The following is a 24,913-nucleotide window of genomic DNA, read 5'->3' as shown; positions in this document are numbered from 1 at the left end:
CCCCTCACCCAGGCTCTGGTTTCCTCTCTTTCTCCCTAATCTCGACGGCTCGGGAGAACTAAATCTGCATCTCACTTCCCCAGCTCACCCTCAACTCCAGATCACTCACCTTCTTTGCTAAAACCTGGATCCTCCTCCCCAACATCCTCTAATTTCCACCGAGCTCTCACTCCAGCCAGATAGACATCTACTGCGCCTGTCTTCCAGTAAGGTATTAGTTCCCTTAATCCGAACTCATTTTCCGCATCCCATCTGCCCTCCGCCCCTTCAACTCGGATCCCCTCACTCCGACCTTTCTCCCAGAATCCTCCCAAGTCAGGGATTTCTGGCCCCTTCTCCCTCCCACTCCCTCAGCTGTAGCTCCTTTCTTCCGGCTCGTCCTCCAACCTCTTCCCAGGGAGCCCTCCCCCATCAGCCTCCCGGTACCGGTCCCCTCCCCCAACTCCGCCCCTCTCCCCTTCTCCCAGCGGGAGGCCCCCCTCACCTGAACGCCGCTGCCTCCGCCGTCCCAGAAGCCGAAAGGTGCTGGCGCCGGCCGGCCTCCCAGGCTCGGTCCCCGCTGAGCTCCTGACGGCCCCTAGGGAGAGCGAACGCCACCACCTCCAACTCTGCCCGCCCCGGGCCAGGCCGTCACCGCAGCCACTGCCAGTACCACAGCCGCCATGTTGAAGTCCTACTTCCCTCCTCCTTCCCCTCACCACTCCGCCTCTTTGGGCGTCGGACGTCAAGGCGCCGCGCTCCACCCTCCCTGGGCCAATGGGAGGAGTCGACGGTGACGTAACTAATCTCTCGTCTACTGCCAAACAACTCTAGTTGCCTGGACCGCTACAATTGGAACGAATGGACCCTGCAGACCCGAAGGGAAGTGGGGGCGGGTCGCTCCGAGGTTAAGGCGTAGAAGCTGGAGAAGCGGCGCAGGTGAGAATCTGAGAGCGTCGAATCGTGAAGGGACGCACAAAGACTTACCAATGAGACCTACTTGGGTATGAGAATGTCAGGCTTCTGGTCTCGGGTCAGTGATCCGATACAAGTCCTACCCTTTCCGGACCTCACTTTCCCCATTTACAAAGATTGGGTTGAAAGAAAACCTCTAAATCTTCCATCAGTTGTGACATGCAACGATTTAAACTAGGTTATCCAATCCCAAATATTTATTGCCTTGTGCATTTATTGCGTGTTTCTTGGAATCCGGTGCATGAAGGATTCATAATTGCATGAGATGAATCTTTGTTCCCAAAAGTTCCTATTTGGTGAGATGAATAGAAGCACAGTTAACTCTAGGAAAAATCAGAGAGTGATAATGGTCTAACAAGTGCATTAATTGCTCTGAACAAAATGGCTTTTGGCTAAGGGATTAGAAAAGATTCATATCTCTACACTTCCTCTGTACATGAAGAATGTGTGCCCTCTCATGCCTAATTCTTCAGAGCTCCAGAGAAGATAATGTTTGTGCTTTGAAGGGTGCAGCAGTTTTAACTCACAATGAAAGAAAGTGGCCATTCCAAAAGGGGGAAGTTAAAATAAGCAGAGAATAGCAAATCATCAATTCTGGATTATTCGCCTACTTAATACAATAAATAATGGACAACCACAGAAGGTTTGTGAAAGACTACTGAACTGAAAAAGCTTCATTAGGAGAATTAAAATGGTAGCTGTGAATAAAATGGACTGGAGGCTACATGACAGACTTTTGCACCAAGTAAAAGATTCACACTTGAATCTACTGGGGTAAAGCAGAGACAGCAGAGATGGAGACCAGGGGATGAACTGAACCAAGATTTAAGGAATTGATTCAACAACACTCCCATGTAGAGAACTGCTACGTGGGAGAATAAATCATAAGAAAAAGCAAGTTCTGGGGATCTTTTTTTTAACAGAAACAAAAAAGAAGTAAGGTTTATTGAAGTGCTATAGGAGATAATAATGAGGTCAGCTGTCCAAATTAAGATGACGACAAATTTTCCAGAGAGATGTTCAGGAGGGAATGTAAACTTGGAAATTAGAAAGAGGTAAGGAGCAGACATGTGTAGTAAACTGATACTCCTTGAGCAATTAAACTTTTCATTCATCATTCAACAAGCATTTACTGAGTGCTTGCAGTATACCAGGCACTGGGGATAGAGCAGTATATAAAAGAGACTTCTTTCCCCCCAAATTCCTGCTCTCACAGAGCTTATATTCTAGAGGAAAATGACTAATAATAATGGCGATAGGTGTTAAGAGAAAATAAAGCAGAGGAAAGGAGAGAGAAGGTATCCAAGGTTGAAATTTATAAAGGATGGCCAAGGAAAGGTGACATCTGAGCAAAAAACTGAATGAAGTGAAAGAGTTGCAGATATTTAGAAGAAAATACCAACTCAAGAGAACACCAAGTAAAAGGTCCTGAACAAAGGGGAGAATACTGGGAGATGAAGTCGGAGAGGTAACGGGACTAAATCACATAGGGTCCTGTAGATCATTTTAAAGAATTTGGCTTTTACTTTAAATGAGCTGAAAGCCGTTGAAGAGTTGTCAGCAGAAAAGGGAAATTATCTTTTTTAGCAGGATCACTCTAACTACTCACTGAGCATAAGCTAAAGAAAGACAAGGGTGTAAGAGGAAAGACCATTCAGAGATTATTGCAGTACTCTAAGCAGGAAATGATAGTCCTAAATAGGACTGTAGAGTTGTAGTAGCAATGAAACTGATTAGAAATGCCTAGGTTCTGAGTACATTTTGAATGTAGAGCAGTAAGAATGTGCTCCCAGATTTGATGCACAATGGAAATGAAAGGACTCAAGGATGACTTTAAGGTTTTTGACCTCAAATTCTTGCAGATTTGGCTAGAAGAATGGAAAATCAGATTATTTAAAATTCCTGAGGATAGGACCTTTGGAACACTGACAAATAGGGCATGGAAGAGGAAGCAGGGAAGGAGATGGAAAAGTAGTGACAAGGAGAAAAGGAATTAGAAGACTGTGGTGCCAGACGCGTGAGTGGCTCAGTTGGTTAAGCATCTAACTCTTAATCTTGACTCCAGTCATGATCTCACAGTTTGTGAGTACAAGCCATCCATTGGGCTCCGTGCTGATGGCACGGAGCCTGCTTAAGATTCTGTCTCTCCTTTTCTCTTCCCCTTGCCTGCTTGTGCAGGCTCTCTCTCATGCTCTGTCNGACTTTAAGGTTTTTGACCTCAAATTCTTGCAGATTTGGCTAGAAGAATGGAAAATCAGATTATTTAAAATTCCTGAGGATAGGACCTTTGGAACACTGACAAATAGGGCATGGAAGAGGAAGCAGGGAAGGAGATGGAAAAGTAGTGACAAGGAGAAGAGGAATTAGAAGACTGTGGTGCCAGACGCGTGAGTGGCTCAGTTGGTTAAGCATCTAACTCTTAATCTTGACTCCAGTCATGATCTCACAGTTTGTGAGTACAAGCCATCCATTGGGCTCCGTGCTGATGGCACGGAGCCTGCTTAAGATTCTGTCTCTCCTTTTCTCTTCCCCTTGCCGGCTTGTGCAGGCTCTCTCTCATGCTCTGTCTCTCTCTCTCAAAATACATAAATTAAAGCAAAAGAAATTTAAATTAAAAAAAGAAAAGAAAAGGGGCGCCTGGGTGGCTTAGTCGGTTAAGCGTCCGACTTTCGCTTAGGTCATGATCTCACGGTTCGTGGGTTCGAGCCCTGCGTTGGGCTCTGTGCTGACTGCCAGCTCAGAGCCTGGAGCCTGTTTCAGTCTGTGACTCCCTCTCTCTCTGACCCTCCCCTGCTCACGCTCTCTCTCTCTCGAAATAAATAAAAAAAACCTTAAAAAAAAATTAAAAAGAAAAGCAAGACTATTGTGCCATGGAAGATTAGGAAGGGAAAAACTTTTGGAGGTCTGGGCCTGTGCCTCTTAGAGTAGGACTCTCTCAAACCAGAAACAAGCCTCCCCCATCATATAAGGACTTCCTGAGATTTCCCCATCAGCCTATGTCTCCTGATAAGTAATTTTTCCTTCTCTGCCTTCTTGCTTTAAGTGGGAATCAGGTTTCTGACCATCTACTCCTGGACCAGCCTGCTGTGTCTCCCTGTCCCCCATGGACACAATTCATTCTTTTTTTTTTTTCTTTTAAGTTGTCTTCTCACCCAGCATGGAACCCAATGTAGGGCTTGAACTCGTGACCCTAAGACCAAGACCTGAGCTGAAATNCTGATGCGGGGCTCGAACCCACGGACCGTGAGATCATGACCTGAGCTGAAGTCGGACGCCTAACCGACTGAGCCACCCAGGTGCCCCACAGACACAACCCATTCCTAAGAAATAGAAATGAAGTAAGGACATTACCTGGAGAAACAAATACTTCACCTTCTTAGAAGTGACTCATACTTGGGGCGCCTGGGTGGCTTAGTCAGTTAAGCGTCTGACTTTCGCTTAGGTCATGATCTCGCGGTTTGTGAGTTCGAGCCCCGCGTCGGGCTCTGTGCTGACTGCCAGCTCAGAGCCTGGAGCCTGTTTCAGAGTCTGTGACTCCCTCTCTCTCTGACCCTCCCCTGCTCATGCTGTCTCTGTCTCTCTCTCCTAGAAATAAATAAAAACATTTAAAAAAGTAACTTCACCCTTTAAAAAAAAAAAAAAGAAGTGACTCATACTTGATAATTCCCATGTGTGAATGCTGATGGTAATTCTCTCGGGGCCAGAAGAGGCTGAACAAGATTACCAGAACTCCACTAGCCCCGTTCTGTGTCTTTCCTTCCCAGTGCACCTAGACAGTGCCAGCACACCCACTGTCTAGAAGCAGCACTTCCCGCCAAGGGGCATCAGCTTGCACTCCTCCCGCTTTTCCTTTTTTGCTCCTCTACTTCATAAGCTAGGCTTCGTACACCTGTCTTCTTTCCAGAGACAGGAAAGACAGCCACTGTCAATTTTAGCCATTCCGCTTGTACTTAGTCTAACCATATGCCAGACACCATGAGTCTACTCATGAGTACTATGAGATACTCTTAAGGAGGTCAAGTGAAGGAATCAGACACGTGTACATATAATGATAGTACCTGGCAGAAAAGTTTGTCAGTTCCCTGGGTAGCACATTCTATACCTCAGAAGCAGAGAGAGGAGAGAGTTTGGGTAGACTTGAGAAATAAAGGAGGACTGAATGGAAAATTGAAGGATTTAGTTAGAACTTAAAGAACAGGTGGAGAATGAAGGATGCCTAAAGCAATGAGAACAAAGCAGTTTAGGCACAGGCATGGATTCAAGAAAGTTCCATGAAAATTCAGAATCAGTATGGGTATATGTAGGAGAACAGAGGGAAAAAAGGCTGGAAGAGGCTTGGCTTGGGTTTAACAGTTCTAAGGCTATAAATAAAGTCACTGGCAGCTTTTCTCCTGGGAAATTAAAGAGAAACGTCTGGGTAAATCCTTAGAATCTTAGAGGTCAGGTTGAAACCATTTGCCCTTCCCTAGAAGCTCAAGGTAACAATTAAGAATTCAAGTCTGGGGCACCTGGTTGGCTCAATCAGTAGAACATGTGACTCTTGATCCTGGGGTTTTCAGTTCAAGCTCCATGTTAGGTGTACAAATCACTTAAAAACAAAACCTTGGGGCACCTGGGTGGCTCAGTCAGTTAAGCATCTGACTTTTTTTTTTTCCCCTAGGGGAGAGAGAGAGACAGCGTGAGCAGGGGAGGGTCAGAGAGAGAGGGGGAGACACAGACTCTGAAATTGGCTCCAGGCTCTGAGCTGGCAGTCAGCACAGAGCCCGACACGGGGCTCGAACCCACGAACCGCGAGATCATGACCTAAGCGAAAGTCGGACGCTTAACCGACTAAGCCACCCAGGCGCCCCGCATCTGACTTTTAATTTTGCTCAGGTCATGATCTCACAGTTCATAAGATAGAGCCCCACATCAGGGCTGACAGCATGGAGCCTGCTTGGGACTCTCTCTCCCTCTGCCCTTCCCCTTCTCTCTCTCTCTCAAATAAATTAATTAATTAAATGGTTCGATAGAAGAATATGGTTATGGGGCGCCTGTGTGGCTCAGCTGGTTACGTGACCAACTCCTGATTTCTGCTCACGTCATGATCTTGCGGTTCATGGGTTTGAGCCCTGCATAAGGCTCTGTGCTGACTGCTTGGAGCCTGTTTGGGATTCTCTCTCTTCCTCTGGCCCTCTCCCCAACTCATACGCTCTTGCTCTCTCTCTCTCTAAATAAATAAAGTTTAATATATATATGTATAACTTGTCAAGAGGCAATTCACCAAAGAAGAAACACAAATAGCTAGTGAGCATATAAAAAGATGAGCAACATGACTGATAATTTTTAAAAATGAAAAAAAGTCCCACTTTTCACCAAATTGGCAAAACCCAAAACAATTACATCCAATGCTGTCATGGATGGAGAAATAAGCATATTTATATGCTGTTGATGGCAGTACAAATTGATAAAACCATTTTTGTGGCGCAGTATGGCAGTGACTATCACAATACATTGTGAAGTAAAAAGCAAGTTATAGAATAATGCATATTGTATCCACTTTTATAAAAAAGAAACAGCTAGATGTATAGATATAAATATAGACATAGATATAAATGTAGGTTTAGGGGAATGCCTGGCTGGCTCAGTTGGAGGAGCATGCAATTCTTGATCTTGGGGTCATGAGTTCGAGCCCCACCTGTGCATAGAGTTTATTTAAATAAAAAATAAATAAATAAATATAGATTTGGATATTTGAGCATAGATAACAGACTGAAAAGATACACACCAAACTCTTATTGTGGCTCTGGAGGGAGCAGGACATACCTGGAGGGGGTGGGCAACAGGGCTTAGAACCAAGGAGGTAGGGGAAGTGGAAACCAGAGAAAAGACTGCAGTCACTGCTGGAAGATGCTCTCACAGCTGTGAGAGACAAAGGAGGAATTGCCCTGACTTCGCCCTTCCTCCAGCCCTCCAGTCTCCTGCCGTTGCCTCCTACTGATGGAATCTAGCTAGTATTCAGTTGGCAAAATGAGCTGGTAAATGTAATTTTCAGAACAGAGAATGCGTTCCAAAACAGAGATGTAATGACCAACCTCAAAAAGTTATTGAGTGGTTCACAGAACTGAAGAGAGAGAAGGAGAACCAGATATGAAAAACAAGAGAAAACCTAGTAAAAGAGAGCAAGAAGGCTGGTAAGAGTCACCTGTGAAAGAGTTATAAAAGACAATTCCTTAACAGTAAGTAGTAATAGTAAAAGATAATTGTATTAAATTTGTTTAAATGGTGTGGGTAGGCTGTCCTGGCCCTAAACTAAAAGAGCCCTGTCTCTAGTAATCATTCAGATGATATACTGAGGTCTACTGTACACCAAATCCAGTGCTACAGTGAGAACAAAGATTAAATAATACCAGGTTTCAGTCATCAAGAATCTTTGGAGGAACACAAACATAAACAGACAATTATAACAGTTAATGTCAGTGAGCTTGGAGACAAGACCAGCCAATAGGCTAAACTGTGGCTTTGTGCAAAATAAAAAAAAGTCACGCTCTCCTGAGTGGATGCTATGCCAGGGTATAAAGCTTGGCGAGCTGAGTGCAGCTGGATTTTAACCCTCTCTGGACCCCTCAACCAGGCACTTTTATGGGCACAAAGTACACAGCCATACATCGCTGCCCTATTTAAGGAGGTAGAGACTGACACCAAAGGAAGGAGATCAGAGGCAGCCTGTGAGGATGTGTACCTACCTGTGCAGCAGGGAGCCCCCGAAGCCCAGCCTCTCAGCCCAGAACTTCATTAAAAACCACAGTGATTTCATTTGCTTCTGGTGCTACTAACAAGGAACAAGGAATCTGCAAAGAGAACCCTCTAAAAATTTGGAAAGACTCCTTTGGAAGGAAAAATTAACAGATGGTGTTTACAGCTTTGCTTTGGTTTTCCCATCAGAGTAAATGCCAGATGTTTTCTTCTGGTTTCCAAGATAGTGTGTGAGATCAAAAAGGTTCCTTTGCCCAAAAATAATGAAATATCAGAATAAGTATGAGCATGTGGCCAAGTGAATCCTGTGCTAGGTCAGCAAAGTTTGATTTGCTGTTGTGGTGTTACCATTTAGTCTTTTCCTTTAACAGCTTCAGTCCCATAATAGGGGGTTGGCTGGATAAATGCACATGAAACAATGTTAGGCAGCCATTAAAAAGGATGTTATAGGGTTGCCTGGGTGGCTCAGTTGGTTGAGCGTCTCTTGGTTTCAGCTTAGGTCATGATCTCACTGTTTCGTGAGTTTGAGCCCCACTCGGGCTCTGCGCTGGCAGCATGTAGCTTGCTTGGGATTCTCTCTCTCTCTCTCTCTCTCTCTCTCTCTCTGCCCCTCCTCTACTCACACTGTTTCTGCCTCTCTCAAATAAATAAACTTTTTTTTAAAAAAGGATGTCATATAAGGATGTTATGTAGACACAGTAAGATCAGTGGTTTCCAGGAGTTAGGGAAGGGGGATAAATAGGTGAAGTACACAGCATTTTCTAGGGCTTTAAAACTATCCTATGTGATACTATAATGGTGAATGCATGACATTATTCATTTGTCAAAATCCATAGAACTATACAACACAAAGGGTGAACCTTAATGTAAACTATGAACTTTGATAATAATAATGCATCAATACTGCTTCATTAACTGTAACAAATGTACCACACTAATGCAAGGTGTTAGTAAGAGGGAAAACTGGTGGGGTTGGGGAAATATGGTAATTCTCTGCACTATCTGCTCATTTTTTTCTGTAAATCTAAAACTATTCTAGAAAGTAAACTCTAAAAAAAGGATGTTATAGAAGTATGTAAATATGAAAAGATGCTTATAAAACATTGCTAAGTTAAAAAGAGCTACTAACCATATATTCAATATGGTCTTATTTTTGTAAAATTAGACACATACACACAATATAATTTTCAGTCTGAAATTCTGAAGGACATATGCCAAAATATTTATATGGTTAACTCTTGGTGGAAGGATTATGGGTAACTTGTAATTTCTTGCCTGTTTTCTTATTTAAAAATGCTCTGATAGGGGTACCTGGGTGGTTCAGTCGGTTGGGCATCCAACTTCAGCTCAGGTCATGATCTTGTGGTTCATGGGTTCGAGCCCCGCATCGAGCTCTGTGCTGACAGCGAGCTCAGAGCCTGGAGCCTGTTTCGGATTCTGTGTCTCCCTCTCTCTCTGACCCTCCCCTGCTTACATTGTCTCTCTCGCTCTCTTTCTCTCTCTCATAAGTAAATAAATAAATAAATAAAATAAAAATGCTCTGATAGGGGGCACCTGGGTGGCTTAGTTGGTTAAGTGTCTGACTTCAGCTTAGGTCATGATCTTATGGTTCATGGGTCTGAGCCCTGAGTTGGGGTGCAAAGCCTGTTCGGAATTCTTTCTCCTTCTCTCTCTCTGCCCCTCCCCCACTTGCTCTTTCTCTCTCTCAGTCTCTCTTGCTCTCTCTCTCAAAATGAAGTTAAACTCAAAAAGAAATGCTCTAGGNCACCTGACTGGATCAGTTGGTAGAGCATGGGACTCATGATTTTGGGGTTGTAACTTCAAGCCCCACAGTTGGGTGTAAAGATTACTTAAAATTAAGTAAAGATTACTTTAAAAAGTCTTTTAAAAATGCTCTAGGGGGCACCTGGGTGGTTCAGTACAGTTAAGCATCCAACTCTTGATTTTGGCTCAGGTCATGATCTCACAATTGGAGAGTTTGAGCCCTGTGTCAGGCTCCACACTGACAGTACCGAACCTACTTGGGTTTCTCTCTCTCTCCCTACCCCTCCCCTGCTTGTTCTCTCTCTCTTTCTTTCTCTCTCAAGATAAATAAATATATAAACTTTAAAGAAAAAATGCTTTAGGGGCGCCCAGGTAGCTGTCAGTTGAGCGTCTAAGTCTCAGGTCATGATCTTGTGGTTCGTGAGTTTGAGCCCTGCATTGGGTTCTCTGCTGTCAGCACAGAGCCTGGAACCTGCTTCAGATTCTGTGTCTCCTTTTCCCTCTGCCCCTTCCTCACTTGCACTCTTTCTCTCTCTGTCTCTCAAAAATAATAAGTAAACATTAAATTTTTTAAATAAATAAATAAATAAACATTTAAAAAATTAAAAAATTAAAAATGCTTTAAAACATTTTTACTACACAAAACACATAAATGTTTTTCCATTGTAAATGATTCAAATGATAGGAAGTGTATTTTGGTACTACTGTGGTGTGCTCCCCAGATCTCCACCCTTCAAAACTGTAGCATTCACTTCCCCAGCTGCTAGGAATGTTAGTGGCTGATAGCTTGCAGTCAAACACCCCAGGCAACCTTACCTGAGAACAGCTTCTTCCTTTCAAATCATGCCCTCTTCCCCAGGGGAACTTAAATTCAAAGACTGATTAGTGGAGGGGTAAAAAGGCCCAATTACCCTGGCCCCAAATAGGAACAATACTGCAGGACCATTGTCTCTCCAATGCTCTACAAGGAATAGACTGAGGCTTTTTTTTTTTAAGTTTATTTATTTTGAGGGAGAGATAGAGAGAAAGAGAGAGAGAGAGACCTAGGGGTAGAAGGAGACAGAGAGAACCTCAAACAGCCTCAAACAGACTCCATGTCCAGAGAGAGAGAGAGAGAGAGAGACCTAGGGGTAGAAGGAGACAGAGAGAACCTCAAACAGCCTCAAACAGACTCCATGTCCAGCGTGGAGCCTGATTTGAGACTTGATCTTACGACCCTGAGATCATAACCTGAGCCAAAATCAAAAGTCAGACACTTAACTGACTGAGCCACCCAGGTGCCCCAACTCCTTCTTGTTAAACATTACTTTCCCCCCTCGCTTGAAGATGATAACAGAAATCTCTGTCCTATTAAAAATGTGTCTCCCCATCTGAATCTATCCCAACATCTCAACCTAGCCATTAGACCAATAACTAGGATTAAGGAACAACACGAATGGCCAAGACATAATAAAGGAGGAAGGAACTATGCCCAACAGAGCTGTAGAACATAGCCAATATATACTGACAGAGGCCAGGAGAATGTAAATGGGACTACATTCTGAGAATTCTGAGGCTTAAGTTGAACCTAACATTGGATGGAGAGGTTATCCATAGGGAAACATTCTGGAGGTGCCCAGGTGGCTCAGTTGATTAAGCGTCCAACTCTTGATTTCATTTCAGGTTATAATCTCATAGTTCGTGAGTTCGAGCCCAACATAGGGCTCTGCACCGATAGTATGGAGCCTGTTTAGGATTGTCTCTCTCCATCTCTCTCTGCCCATCCCTTCCCCTCTCTCTCTCTCTCAAAAAGAATAGGATTCCTTGAGAGCAAATGAGAATGATAGGACCCCAAAATAATATAGGCCAGATGATAGCGCTTAACCATCGAAAGCAATGTAAATGCAATTATTGTAATAAACTATGAGGTTGGAATGGCAACCAGAAGGGCTTGACTTGCAGAGAGATGGCTGATAGTACACAGTGTTCCTAAAGGCAAGATGGCCAACATAGCAATTAAAATAAATCAAAGGTGGAAGATCAAGGGGTTGAGTCATGATTCATTGCCCAGCTTCTGGACTAGAACCAGTTTCCAGACCTGGAACCAAATGACTAATGGAGAGTCCAAGCCTCCAAGAAGAAGGGCCCTATAACACTATGGCAAGTATAGATGGCAATGATACCTTCAATCTTTCCCCCAAACGGGTCTACTACCATTTACTTGGGCAGCCAGCACAGGGGAAAAGGAAATACTATCCAAGGAAACCAAGGACTGTTAGACAACAGGAATTCAGAAGTCTGAGATGAAATTGATAATAGGGCATCAAAAGCATTATCAGGGTCCTGTAGTTAGAGTGAGGACATATGAACTCCAGGTAATAAATGGAGCCTTGGCCCAGATTCAGTTTGCAATAGATCCACTATGTGCACAGACACACCCAATGGTAATTTCCCCAATTCTCAAATATATAAATTAAATTGACATCTTTGACAGTTAACAGAACTACCACATTGGTCCCATGACCTAAAAAATAAGAGGTGACATGCTAGAGAAGGCCAAGTAAAAATCTTTGAAACTTAGGGGTGCTTGGATGGCTCAGTTGGTGAAACATCTGACTCTTGGTTTCAGCTCATGTCATGATCTTGTAGTTCATGGGTTCAGGCCCCACACTGGGCTCCGTGTTGGTGGTGTGGAGTCTGCTTGGGATTCTCTCTCTCTCTCTCTCTCTGCCCTTCCCCTTCTCACTCTCTGTGTCTCTCAAAATTGATAAATAAACTAAAAAAAAACAAATCAAAAATATTTGAAACTTCCCCTTAACCCAACCAAGATAGCAATAAAAAGCATCACATCTTGTAAGGAATGACAAATTAGTGATACTCTTAAAGATTAAAGGATGCAGTGGTAGTGGTCCTTATCACATTTTCATTTGACTCAGCAGAATCCTAGACAGACTCTGGAGGATGACAGTGGACTAGACAAACTCACAAAAGTATCATGCTGATTGTAATTGCTATGCCAGATTTAGTATATTTGCTAAAGCAGACTAACATTGCCTCAAATATGTGACCATTGATCTGGTGAAGGAACTATTTTCCATCTCAGTGAGAAAGGAGGATCAGAAAGAGTTAACTCTGGGGCGCCTGGGTGGCTTNTATAGTCTTGCTTCACAACTATGTTAACTTTCATCCCCACTATCATAATATATTCTAAGGAGACTTGAACTATATGGACATACCTCAGAACCATATTGGTCCCAATATTTTTTATTTTTATGTTTTTATTTTTAAGATTTTATTTTTAAGTAATCTTTACACCCAACGTGGGGCTCAAACTCACAACCCTGAGATCAAGAATTGCATGCTCCACATACTGAACCAGCCAGGTGCCTACAGTGGTCCCAATACTGAAGACAAAATATTAATCTGACTGGATGTGTACAAGTGACAAATGTATTGGAAATCTTTGCAAAGACTTGCATGTTCTTTCAAAGGTAAGAGATAAACCCTATAACAACTCAAGGGCTGATTATAACAGATAAGTTTTGGAGGAATCCAGGGGTGTCTGGGTGGCTCGGTCAGTTAAGCGACCAACTTCAGCTCAGGTCATGATCTCACAGCTCATGAGTTTGAGCCCCACATCAGGCTCTCTGTTGTCAGCAAGGAGCCGGCTTTGGATCCTCCATCCCCATCTCTCTCTGCCCCTCCCCTGCGTGTGCACACTCTCTTTCTAAACATAAAACAAACATTAAAAAAAAAGTTTTGGAGGAGTCCAGTGGTCTGAAGAATACTGCAAAAGCCATTCCCCAGAAAAAGACAAATATTTCATCTCTCCCAATTTTTCCTCAGTTGTGAATACTGCTCTGACCAATGAGTAGGTGACACCAAAGGCTACCAGCTTCAAGTAGGGCCCAGATCAAGGAAGCATTCAGAAACAGGCCCAGGCTATAAGTACAAATAGTCCTGCCATGTGGGCCATACTACCCAGTGGAATTTATAGTGGACATCATGTGGAATTTGTGGAAAGCCCCAATAAAAGAATCACAATTTAGATGACTAAGGTTCCTGAGGAAGGCTATGAACCAACAACAGAGAATTACACATTTTTTTCTTGAAAAACATCCCTTAGCCCCAGTAGAGATGGAGTGTCTGACTATAGGACATCAACCACATGGATAGAGCAGCCCATCATGAGCTTAGTTTGTCAGACCCACCAAGTTATAAGATCAGGTGGGCCCAGCAGCAATCTGCCACAAAAAAGGGGTGGTACATTCAAGATTAGACATAAATAGGGTCAGAGGACACAAGTAAGCTGCAGAAACAAATGACACAGACTCCCAAGTCATCCACTGCTGTTACATTGGCACCTCTCACTCAGCTTAAATCTATTGCCTATATGCCTCTATGAGGAGCTAAGAGGTTAGCTTCATAAGTGAGTACATGCAGAAAATACTGCAGCTGCCTCTGATAGTAATAACCTGGAAAGACAGTGATGAGGAGAAATTTTCCTAGTTGGTGAACTTTGGCAGGTGGACCATCTCCTTTGGTTAAAAGTGAAGTGGTCTGATGTTAGGATGTTTCTGAATCATGGATAGTTGTGAGTGCCTTTGCTTGGCTAATTAGAAATATTGAATGAAAAGGACTGTGACTCAGGAATAAGGAGGTCTAAGGAAGGGGGCAATGGCCTGGCTCAGCGACTGGAGCATATAACTTTTTTTCTTTTTAAGTAGACTCCTCAAGGACCTTGAACTCATGAGCCTGAGATCAAGACCTGAACTGAGATCAAGAGTTGGATGCTTAACTGATTAAGACACCCAGGCATCCTTGGAGCACGTTACTATTGACCTCCAGGTTGTGAGTTCAAGCCCCATATTGGGTGTTGAAATTACTCGAAAATAAAATCTTAAAAAATAAAAAGGACTAAGAGGGAAGCATTTGGGAGGGCATATGGGTAGGGGAATGAAGCATGAAGATCTTTATATCACACGTGTATTAGTTTCCGCGGCTGCCATAACAAACTGAATGGCTTAAACAACAAAAATTTATTTTCTCACAGTCTGGGGGCTATAAATCCAAGATCAATGTGTTGGTAGTTTTGGTTTATTCCAAGGCCTCTTTCATTGGCATACAGATGGCCTCTCCTCCGTGCATGGACGTCTCTAATATCTCTCTGTATGTTTAAATTCTCTCTACTTATGAGGACACCAGTCAAATTGGATTAGGGCCCATTATAACAGCCTCATTGTAAACTCAGTCATCTCTTTGAGGGCTGTATCTCCAAATATAGTCACATTATATGGTACTGCAGATTAGGGGGTCAACATGGGAAACTTGTTGCCTGGGGAAGCTTAGTCTATAACAACATGTTAATGCATATAAGAGGGACACAACAGAAGAGTCACAGAACAACCAAGTAAACAAAATGACTCAGCCACTTGATAAGTCAGTCTATCATTGACCACCCCGGAGCAGGTACAATGGTACATAAAGTAACCATAGTGGGAATGAAGACTTTTCATGGGTCTAACAGTGGGGATTCCCACTCACCAAGCTTTTCCCATTTCCCCAAATTTTCTGTCAAAGAAATTTCATCAATTTACACTAAAACCAATGTGTATTAAGGTACTTGTTTTGCCGTTTTCTTACCAACATTATAGTTTTTTCTTACCAACATTAAAATTACCAATCTTTGGGGCACCTGGGTGGCTAGTCAGTTAAGCGTCTGACTTTGGCTCAGGTCATGATCTCATGGTTTGTGGGTTCGAGCCCCGTGTCGGGTTCTGGGCTGGCAGCTCAGAGCCTGGAGCCTGTTTCTGATTCTGTGTCTCCCTCTCTCTCTGCCACTCCCCAGCTCATGCTCTGTCTCAAAAATAAACTATAAAAAAATTTTTTAAATAAAAAATAAAAAATAAAATTACCAATCTTTGGGGTGCTTGGGTGGCCCAGTCAGTTAAGAGTTTGACTTCAGGGCCTCGGTGGCTTAGTCGGTTAAGCGTCCAACTTTCGCTTAGGTCATGATCTCGCGGTTCGTGGGTTTGGGCCCTGCGTCGGGCTCTGTGCTGTCTGCCAGCTCAAAGCCTGGAGCCTGTTTCAGAGTCTGTGACTCCCTCTCTCTCTGACCCTCCCCTGCTCAAGCTGTCTCTCTCTCTCTCTCTCTCTCTCCTAGAAATAAATAAAACATTTAAAAAATAAAAAAAAAGAGTTTGACTTCACTCAGGCCATGATCTCACAGCTTGTGAGTTCAAGCCCCGCGTCGGGCTCTGTGCTGATGGCTCAGAGCCTAGAAACTGCTTTGGATTCTGTGTCTCCCTCTCTCTCTGCCCCTCCCCCACTCACATTCTGTCTCTCTTTTAAAAATAAACATTTAAAAATTGTTTTAAAAATAAATAAATTACCAATCTTTTAGGTTTTTGCCAGAGAGGTGGCAAATGACTTTTCATTGGATTTTAATTTTAATTTGTATTTCTTGGGTATATTGACCATTTGTGAATTGCTTGTTATTACTCCTGCCTATATTACTATGGGATTGTTCCCCTTTTCCTTGAGGATTTGTAAGTACTGTCATGTATTCTATAATTTGTAACTAAACCAAAGTGAGTTATCTCCCTAGTGAGTCAGAAACTGTCAGGTTGAGTTGTCCCACAAAGTAAACTTCATTTGCAACAAATGAGGAGATGACAGAAAATAGCATCCAAAGCAATGACTCCCCAGGCAACAGAGGATGAGTTCCTTTTATTTAGGGCTAGGCTGATTATTTATGGAAGGACGTCTTGTCAGCGCACATAGGGGCGGGCATAAGATTGCAGATGAGCCTTAAGAAAACATTCACACATTGTATACTGTGTAAATGAGGATTGTGCTCACCTCCTTCTGCAAAGATTTTAGTTTTATAATGAGATAAATGTAGTTATCAGTCATTCTAGAGGCCACTTCATGCACAGGCTTGAGTCAAGGCTTAAATTCAAATTGGTCTGGGTGGTCTGGGCCCGCTGGGGACCTTGTCAGGTTTGTTCAAAGGGTGGTTTTGCTTTCCATTTGCCTGAGTTAAATGATAAGCTGGAAAGAAGAGCTAAAGGAAAAATATGAGGCAAAGGTCAGTACATACAAGCAAAAGGGGAGTAAAGGTCAGGTCTTGGGGTCTAACTGGGGACAATATTAATCATCTGATTTATTGACGATTTGTGAATTGCTTACTGTTGTTCCTGCCCATTTTACTATGGGGTTGTTCCCTTTTTCTTTCTTTTTTTTTAAGAGTTGTTTTAAAGTTTATTTATTTGAGAGAGACAGCGCAAGCAAGGAAGGAGCAGATTGAGTTGGGGAGAGAATCCTAAGCAGGCTGTGTGCTGACAGTGTAGAGCCTGGTGCAGAGCTTGAACTCATGAAACCGTGTGATCAAGACCTGAGCCAAAAGCAAGAGTCGGGCACTTAACTGACTGAGCCACCCAGGTGCCCCAAGATTTTATTTTTAAAGTAATCTCTATACTCAATGCAGGGCTCGAACTTACAACTCTGAGATCTAGAGTCACATGCTCTCCTGACTGAGAGCTCCTCCCCTTCTTCTTATGGATTTGTAAGAGCTGTAACATATTCTATACATTAATTATCTGTTAAATGCAATATAAAAATATCATTTGCCTTTTAAGTTTAATGGTGTCTTTTTTTTTCCTTCCTTTACTCCAGCCCAATTAAATTAAATGGATTAAGAATTTATGTACATGTTGTGCCTGGGTGGCTCAGTCTGTTAAGCAACTAACTTCAACTCAGGTCATAAATTTTCAGTTCCAGAGTTCAAACCCTGCATTGGGCTCTCTGCTGTCAGTGCAGAGCCCACTTCTGATCCTGTGTGGGTGTCTCTCTCTCTGGCCCTCCTCCCTTTTCTCTCTCTCTCAAAAAAAAAAAAAAAAAAATTAAAAAAATTTTTTTTAAGTTTATCAAAAAGGAGATTCTAACTTCTACCAGAGGAATAAATGGTACTGGACTTGCCTTCTGGTGATAAAGAACTAGAAAAATGGACAAAATATATAAAGCAACTATTTTCAGATCCTGGACTAACAAACAGTGTGGGGCTATGACCCTTGAGAGTAGGAAAACAAAGAAGATGGGCTTAAGCTGCACTTAAATAGGGTGAAACTCCACAAGGTTTGTCCTGGTCAAAGAACTTATCAAAGACAACGTCAGATACTAGTTAAGGTGGTAAGGACAGATCTTAACAAGTCATATATTATTGCTATAGAGAAGAGAGTCCAGTATGAATTGAACTCAACTTTGATCAGTACAGAGGTGAATGAGTATTTTTTTTTAAGTTTATTTATTTATTTTAAGAGAGAGAGCTTGCTCACATGAGAGGCAGAGAAAGGGAGAAAGAGACAATCCCAAGAGAATCCCAAGCAGGCTACACACTGTTAGCACAGAGCATGACTTGGAGCTTGATTTCACAAACCATGAGATTGTGACCTGAGCTGAAATCAATAGTGGGACGTTTAACTGAATGAGCCAGCCAGATGCCCCCAAATTAATGTTTTTTAATGAAGAAAAAATACTTCTTCAGATAAACAAAAGCTTAGAGTTTTATTACCCTGAGATCTGCCAAAAAATGTTAAAGAAAGTTCTTTATTTCTTTATTTTTTGAAGGTTCTTTAGGCAAAAATATGATGATGCCAGACAAAAAAGAGAACCAGAAATTGTAAATATGTGGATAAAAACAAAAGATACATAATCTGTAAATATATTTAAAAGAAAGTGACTGTTGAGGCTCCTGGATGGCTCAGTTGGTTGAGCTTCCAACTTCGGCTCAGGTCATGATCTCACGGTTCATGGGTTCAAGCCTCACGTCGAGCTCTGTGCTGACAGCCAGCTCATAGCCTGGAACCTGTTTCGGATTCTGTGTCTCCCTCTCTCTCTGATCCTCCCCTGCTCATGCTGTCTCTCTCTCTCAGAAATAAATAAAACATTTAAAAAATAAAATAAAATAAAATAAAATTTATTGTCAAATTGGTTTCCATACAACACCCAGTGGTCATCCCAACAAGTGCCCTCCTCAATGCCCAATACCCACTTTCCCCTCTCCCTACCCCCCATCAACCCTCAGTTTGCTCTCTGTATTTTTTATTATTAAAAAATTATTTATTATTATTTTTTAATTTACATCTAAGTNTTTAGCCCATCCCCCCTCCCATAACCCCTCCAGTAACCCTCTGTTTATTCTCCATATTTAAGAGTTTTAGTGTTTTTTCCCCCTATTATTATTTTATTTATTTATTATATATAAAATATATATTTTATAATATAAAAATATTATATTATTTTTGCTTCCATTCCCTTAAGTTCATCTATTTTGTATCTTAAAGTCCTCTCATGAGTAAAGTCATATGATATTTGTCTTTCTGTGACTGACTAGTGTTGCTTAACTTAATACCATGTAGTATTACATGTAGTAGCATGTTCATCCATGTAGTAGCAAATACACTTAAATTTTATAAATGCTTAATTTGAACTAATCAAGTCTTTACATCTAACATCTACTTACAGGAAATAGAAGAGCAAATTTAATAAGCTCATGGAAGCAATCAGAAAAATCCAATAAATGGGACAATATAAAGGTAATTTGGCCCAGGTTCTTTAACAAGCTAGGGTCATGAAAAGAAAGAGACAGAGAGAGAGATGGAAGGAGGAAGGAAGGAAGGAAGGAAGGAAGAGAAAGAAAGAAAGAAAGAAAGAAAGAAAGAAAGAAAGAAAGAAAGAAAGAAAGAAAGAAAGAAAGAAAAGAAAAGTATACTCAAAATGGTTAAAGTTGTGGGGCACCTGGGTGGCTTAGTCAGTTAAGCATCGACTCTTGGATTCGGCTAAGGTCATGATCTCAGGGCTCATGAGATGGAGCCCTGTGTCGGGTCTGCGCTGACAGCACAGAGCCTGCTTGGGATTCTCTCTCTCTGCCTCTCTTTCCTTCTGTCCTGCTTGCCTTCTCTCTCTCTCTCTCTCAAAATAAAAACTTTAAAAATGGCTAAGGTGGTAAATTACAAAATTAAATTTACACTTTCTAAATTATTATTTTAAATTAAATAAAGTACTATGAAAGTATGCAAATTTATCTGAAGTGTGCTCTTGATTAAATTTACTTTTGACCTATATTGTCACTGTAGGTTAGTATTTTCACCATATCTAAATAAATTAAAAGTTGTGAAAGGAACGCTATAGGTCAACATGTTTTTGTTTTGTTTTGTTTTTTTCAGATGATCTGTTTTTATTCTACTTTAGAGATATAGATCATGGGGGCGCCTGGGTGGCTTAGTCGGTTAAGCGTCCGACTTTTGCTTAGGTCATGATCTTGTGGTTCGTGGGTTCGAGCCACGCGTCGGGCTTTGTGCTGACTGCCAGCTCAGAGCCCGGAGCCTATTTCGGAGTCTGTATCTCCCTCTCTCTCTGACCCTCCCCTGCTCACGCTGTCTCTCTCTATCTCTCCTAGAAATAAATAAAAATATTTTTTAAAAAATTAAAAAAAAGAGATATAGATCATGCCCACAGAGGAATATTTGACATATTTGTACAGTTTAAAAAATAACAAAATGTATAATAAAATACATTAATAAATGGAACAAAATAATAATTTTGAATACCCTTGCATGTCCCTCCAAAATCTCATCTTCTCCTCTCCAAATGAAACTACAATTCAGATTTTTGTTATTGCTTTCTAAAATGCTTTTTACCACATAAATGTTTTTCTAAGTAACATATTGTTTAGTTTGGCTTTATATAAATACAGTCATAGTGTATATATTCTTTTTTAAATTTAGTTATTTTTTTAAAGTTTATTTGTTTATTTTGAGAGAGAAAAAAGAAAACACACATGTATGTATACTTGAGCGAGGTGGGGAGGGACAGAGACAGAGGAAGAGAGAGAGAAGCAGGCAGGCTCCACATTGTCATTGGAGAGCCCAAATCATGGCTTGATCTCATGACTGTGAGATCATGACTTGAGCCTAAATCAAGAGTGGGACACTTAATGACTAAGTCACCTCATTGCCCCCACTATTGATTTTTTTAATTATTAGATTTTATTGAAGAAGATATTGTATCATGAATATGATTTTTAAAATTGGTAGCACAAAAATTGGAATGAATGGCTGGTGCTTTGTGTTTACATGGAAATCAATTGATGATAATGTCTCAGGGGTCTGATGAAGTTACTGTTTAATAAAAGCATCCTCCCAGAGGAGAAGACCTGAACATTTAAAAATAATAAACAAACAAATTTGTAGTACAAAAGGATGTACAGTGAAAAGTAAGTCTCCTTTCCACAGACACCCCTGAATCCTCAGAGTTAACTGATGATATTATTTTTTTAAATTTATTTATTTTATGAGAGAGAGACCAAGCATGGAAGGGGCAGAGAGAGAGAGAGAGAGACAGAATTCCAAGCAGGCTCTGCACCGTCAGCATGGAGCCTGATTTGGGGCTCAGACCCAGAAACCATGAAATCACGACCTGAGCTGAAATCAAGAGTCAACTGAGCCACCCAGGCGTCCCAGATGTTATAAATTTCTTATGTAAACTTATATATCTCTTTTATGCAAATTAACACCTATTACATACAATGTACTTTATTTTTTCTTTCTCTTTTATTAATTTACATTGTATCTTAGAGGTCATTACATATTAAGACATTCTACCTTATTCTTTTCTCTCTTTAAAAAATTTTTTTTAATGTTTTACTTATTTTTGAGACAGAGAGAGACAGAGTATGAGCTGGGGAGGGGCAGAGAGAGAGGGAGACACAGAATATGAAGCGGCCTCCGGGCTCCAAGCTGTCAGCACAGAGCTCGATTCAGGGCTTGGACTCAGAACTGTGAGATTATGACCTGAGCAGAAGTTGGGTGCTTAACCAACTGAGCCACCCAGGCACCCCTCTTTTCTCTCTTTTTTTTAAATGTCTATTTATTTATTTTGAAAGAGAGAGAGAATGAGTGGGGGAGGGGCAGAGAGATAATCCCAAGCAGGCTCTGCACATTCAATGCAGAGCCCCACATGAGGCTCGAACTCCTTAACCATGAAATCATAGTCTGAGCTAAAATCAAGAGCTTATTAACTGACTGAGCTACCCATATGCTCCCCCATTTTTTTTTAAGTTTATTTATTTGAGAGAGAAAGAGAGGGCACCCGCGCGAGCAATAGTGGGAGAGGCAGAGAGAGGGAGAGAGAGGATCCCAAGCAGGGTCCACACTGCCAATGCAGAGCCTGGCTCTAGGCTCAAACTCACAAACCATGAGTTCATGACATGAGCCAAAATCAAGAGCGACCCAGGCACCCCTATCTTATTCTTTTCTAACTGTTTCATAGTATTCCATTTTATTAATGTATCAGAATTCTATCCATTCGTTAATTCAACAAGATTTTGTGTTTTTGTTTTTTTGCTATCTATCCACTATGTGCAGAGACCCATGCAAATAGGTGGGGGTTGGGGGACACTTAGGGAACAGCAAATATAAAAAGGTCTAAGACAAGAATATTCTTAACATGAGGGTACCCAGGTGACTCAGTCAGTCAAGTGTTTGACTTCAGTTCAGGTCATGGTCTCCAGTTCGTGTGGTCAAGCCTGTGTTGGACTTTGGGCTGGCAGCTCAGAGCTCGCTTTGGATTCTCTGTCTCCCTCTCTCTCTGTCCCTCCCCTGCTCACATGCTGCTGTCTCTCTCTAGACCTCTTTAAATTAAATAAACGTTAAAAAAAAAAAAAAAGATTCTCTCTCTGCCCCTCTCCCCATCCACTTGCACTCTCTTTTTCTAAAATAATTAATTAATCAAATATTTAATAAAAAATAAATATAGCTGCCCCCAGGCCCCTATTGCTTCTCTTCCTTTTCCTTTGTGGCCTTAACCCCTTTGCATCAGGGAGCCCCCCCCACCCCTGCCTCTTGGGTACCAGACCTCATGGGACCAGACCCCTTGGGACCACATGGCACATGGGATCTTTGTTGTACATTCCAGTTGGGGGATGAGCATTGCTATTTAATTACTAATATTATTGAATGCCTTAGAGGAGGCCAATGAGGACCCTTCCCGAGGTTCTCTGGCCCTGCAGAGCCTGACAGTAAAGTATTTGTTCCAGCAAAAATAAAATAAAATAAAATAAAATAAAATAAAATAAAATAAAATAAAATAAATAAATAAGTATAAAACTGATAAGATTTGCTGATAGATTTGGAACATTAGCTGAATCAACAATGTAGACCTGATTCTAGCCTAAATACAACAAAATTCCACTGTTTATTTAGGCTGTCCTGAAGCACTGGAATACTTTATATGTATTGGTGACATGAGAGTATGAGAGATTACTGGGAGTAGGTAGACATGTAAGAGAGAACTAACATTTCTCTAACATCTGTGCAGTAGTGTTCTGACATTGCAAGTACCAGAAACTGATTCTGTCTAAGTGATACAGAAACAAGAAGTCATTGGAAGGATATGCAGGTACTGACAGTCTTGAAAGAACAGCTGAATCACCAGGCCTTAAACAAGACAAGAACCAGGTGGCTCCAGGAAACCAGGTGACAAGAACTATTGGACAGTCTCTTTATGGTGCCTCCTGGCATGAATCAACTCCAACCATTGTCCATCTCTGATTCACCCTTCAAACAATGCAGATTATAGGAATTAATGATCTGGCTAGCCTCAGTTGGGTCATATGCCCACTCAACTAGGGCAGAAAGGCATCTTGACTGACAGATCTACCATTAGAGTATGGAGTGGGAGAAGGGTAGTTTCCCAGGGAAAAACCAAAATATGCTACTAGGAAAATGGACTTCAGATAATAGTACTGCCCAAAACAATAGATTCCACTACAACTTAGCATATGTTTGGCACACACATACATTGTCTCATTTATTCATCACAATAACCCTATGTGATAGATTTTAATATCTCTTGGAATGGCTCAGAAGTTATGTAATTTATCCAACCTCGTGAAGCAACTAGGCAGTTTAACTAGCATTTGAACTAAGGTCAAAATCTTCCTTTCAAAATCCCTGCCCTTTCTGTTACATCACAATATTCCACTGGGTAGAAGATTAAATTTCTACTCTTCCTATTTTCCCACGAGTAGAAAGAAGTAATTACTTGCTCTGGGTCTCCTGAGTAGCTTGAATATCCAAGCTAACAGGTTGCAGAGTAGCCAGGGCTCTTTTGGAAGTGAGTGGCTAGCTATTTCCTTTATTTCTTCTATCATTGATTAGAAGAGAAGAAGAAAAAAAATGGGCTTGGAGCCCTGACTCAGGGCTCGTTGACACGACTCTGAAATCATGGCCTGAGCTGAAATCATGAGTGGGACACTTAACTGACTGAGCTATCCAGGCACCCCTCAAATGCTTAATATGTTCAAACCATAGTGCTTTATAACCCCCTTTGCATTTAATTCCTTTAATAGTCCATAAGATAGACAATATTATTAACCCAAATTTACAGTGAAGGATACAGGTTTAGAGAATGGAAGTCATTGCCCAGTATCACTGATTTTCAAACTTAAGTCCCTGTAACTCCAAAACTGGTGTTTTAAACCACTACACTGCACTGAGTTCTCCTGCCCTGTTTGGACTTAGGCTAGAGGACCTTCCCTTTGCCAGCCACTCTTGGGAGGAGGTGGTCTGTTTCCTCACTGACATAATAAGGGAGTCAGATTTGCTTATCTCTGAAGGCCCTTCTAACTCTGACTTCTGCTTCCACTGACAAGGCAAAGGGCTGAGTTTTATGTTATGCAGAGTTAAATTCTGTGTTATCTGAATTGTTTTGTAAAAATTACCTAAAATTAACATTTGTACAGTGCTTTGTGGAGTACTTCAGAAATCAATTCCTCAAAGGATAGAGGTCCTTGCCACTGTAACTCCAGGCCCCAGAGACAGCCTAGCTATTAGGTGATTGAATGTGACTCTGCTGATTGTAACTCAGGCCAGAAGATTTACCAGGAAAAGGAGGAACACTTCCAACTAGTGAGAGCAATCGGAAGGAAAAACTCTGTGAACTCATGCTGATTCCCTGGGGGCATCACACTCAGAAACAAAATGAATTTCTCATAAAACACAGACAAAGGAAGGGCAAAGTCCTCCTTAATAGACTTTGTGTCCTGACCAATCAGGAGCTCTGAACCCAGAGATGTGGCTTATTCCAGTAAAGAAAGGGGTCACCTGGCTGGCTCAGTCCTTAGAGCATGAGATTCTTGTTCTTGGGGTCCTGAGTTCTAGTCCTATGCTGGGCCTGGAGATTATTTTTTTTATGTTTATTTATTTTTGAGAAGGGGAGAGGGGCAGAGAGAGAGATAAAGGGAGACACAGAATCCGAAGCCAACTCCAGGCTCCAAGCTGACAGCACACAGCCCAATGTGGGGCTGGAACTTATGAACCCTGAGATCATGACCTGAACTGAAGTCGGATGCTTAAACGACTCAGCCACCCAGGTGCCTGTAGAAGTTTTTGTTTTTTTTTTTAATTCATTTTCTAGAGAT

At 41.7% G+C, this 24,913-nt stretch overlaps 1 protein-coding gene across 3 annotated transcripts in view; it reads right to left on the bottom strand.

Moving 5' to 3' along the window:
- The window catches only part of UBAP1 (ubiquitin associated protein 1), a 55,275-nt gene extending 54,702 nt beyond the window's left edge, over positions 1–573 (bottom strand). Inside the window, exon 1 of one of the 3 annotated variants that reach the window (XM_077761890.1) lies at positions 485–573. The gene's annotated coding sequence lies outside the window, so the exon portion shown is untranslated. Of the gene's footprint in view, positions 1–109; positions 277–484 lie in introns of those variants that run through there. The other 2 variants (XM_077761891.1, XM_077761892.1) reach the window with 2 other exon arrangements.
- Positions 574–24,913: the final 24,340 nt, after the last annotated feature.

The sequence above is a fragment of the Crocuta crocuta genome, unplaced genomic scaffold, assembly GCF_008692635.1.
Source record: "Crocuta crocuta isolate KB4526 unplaced genomic scaffold, BGI_CrCroc_1.0 scaffold204, whole genome shotgun sequence".
Lineage (NCBI taxonomy): Eukaryota > Metazoa > Chordata > Mammalia > Carnivora > Hyaenidae > Crocuta > Crocuta crocuta.
This window is presented reverse-complemented; position numbering and strand designations above follow the sequence as displayed.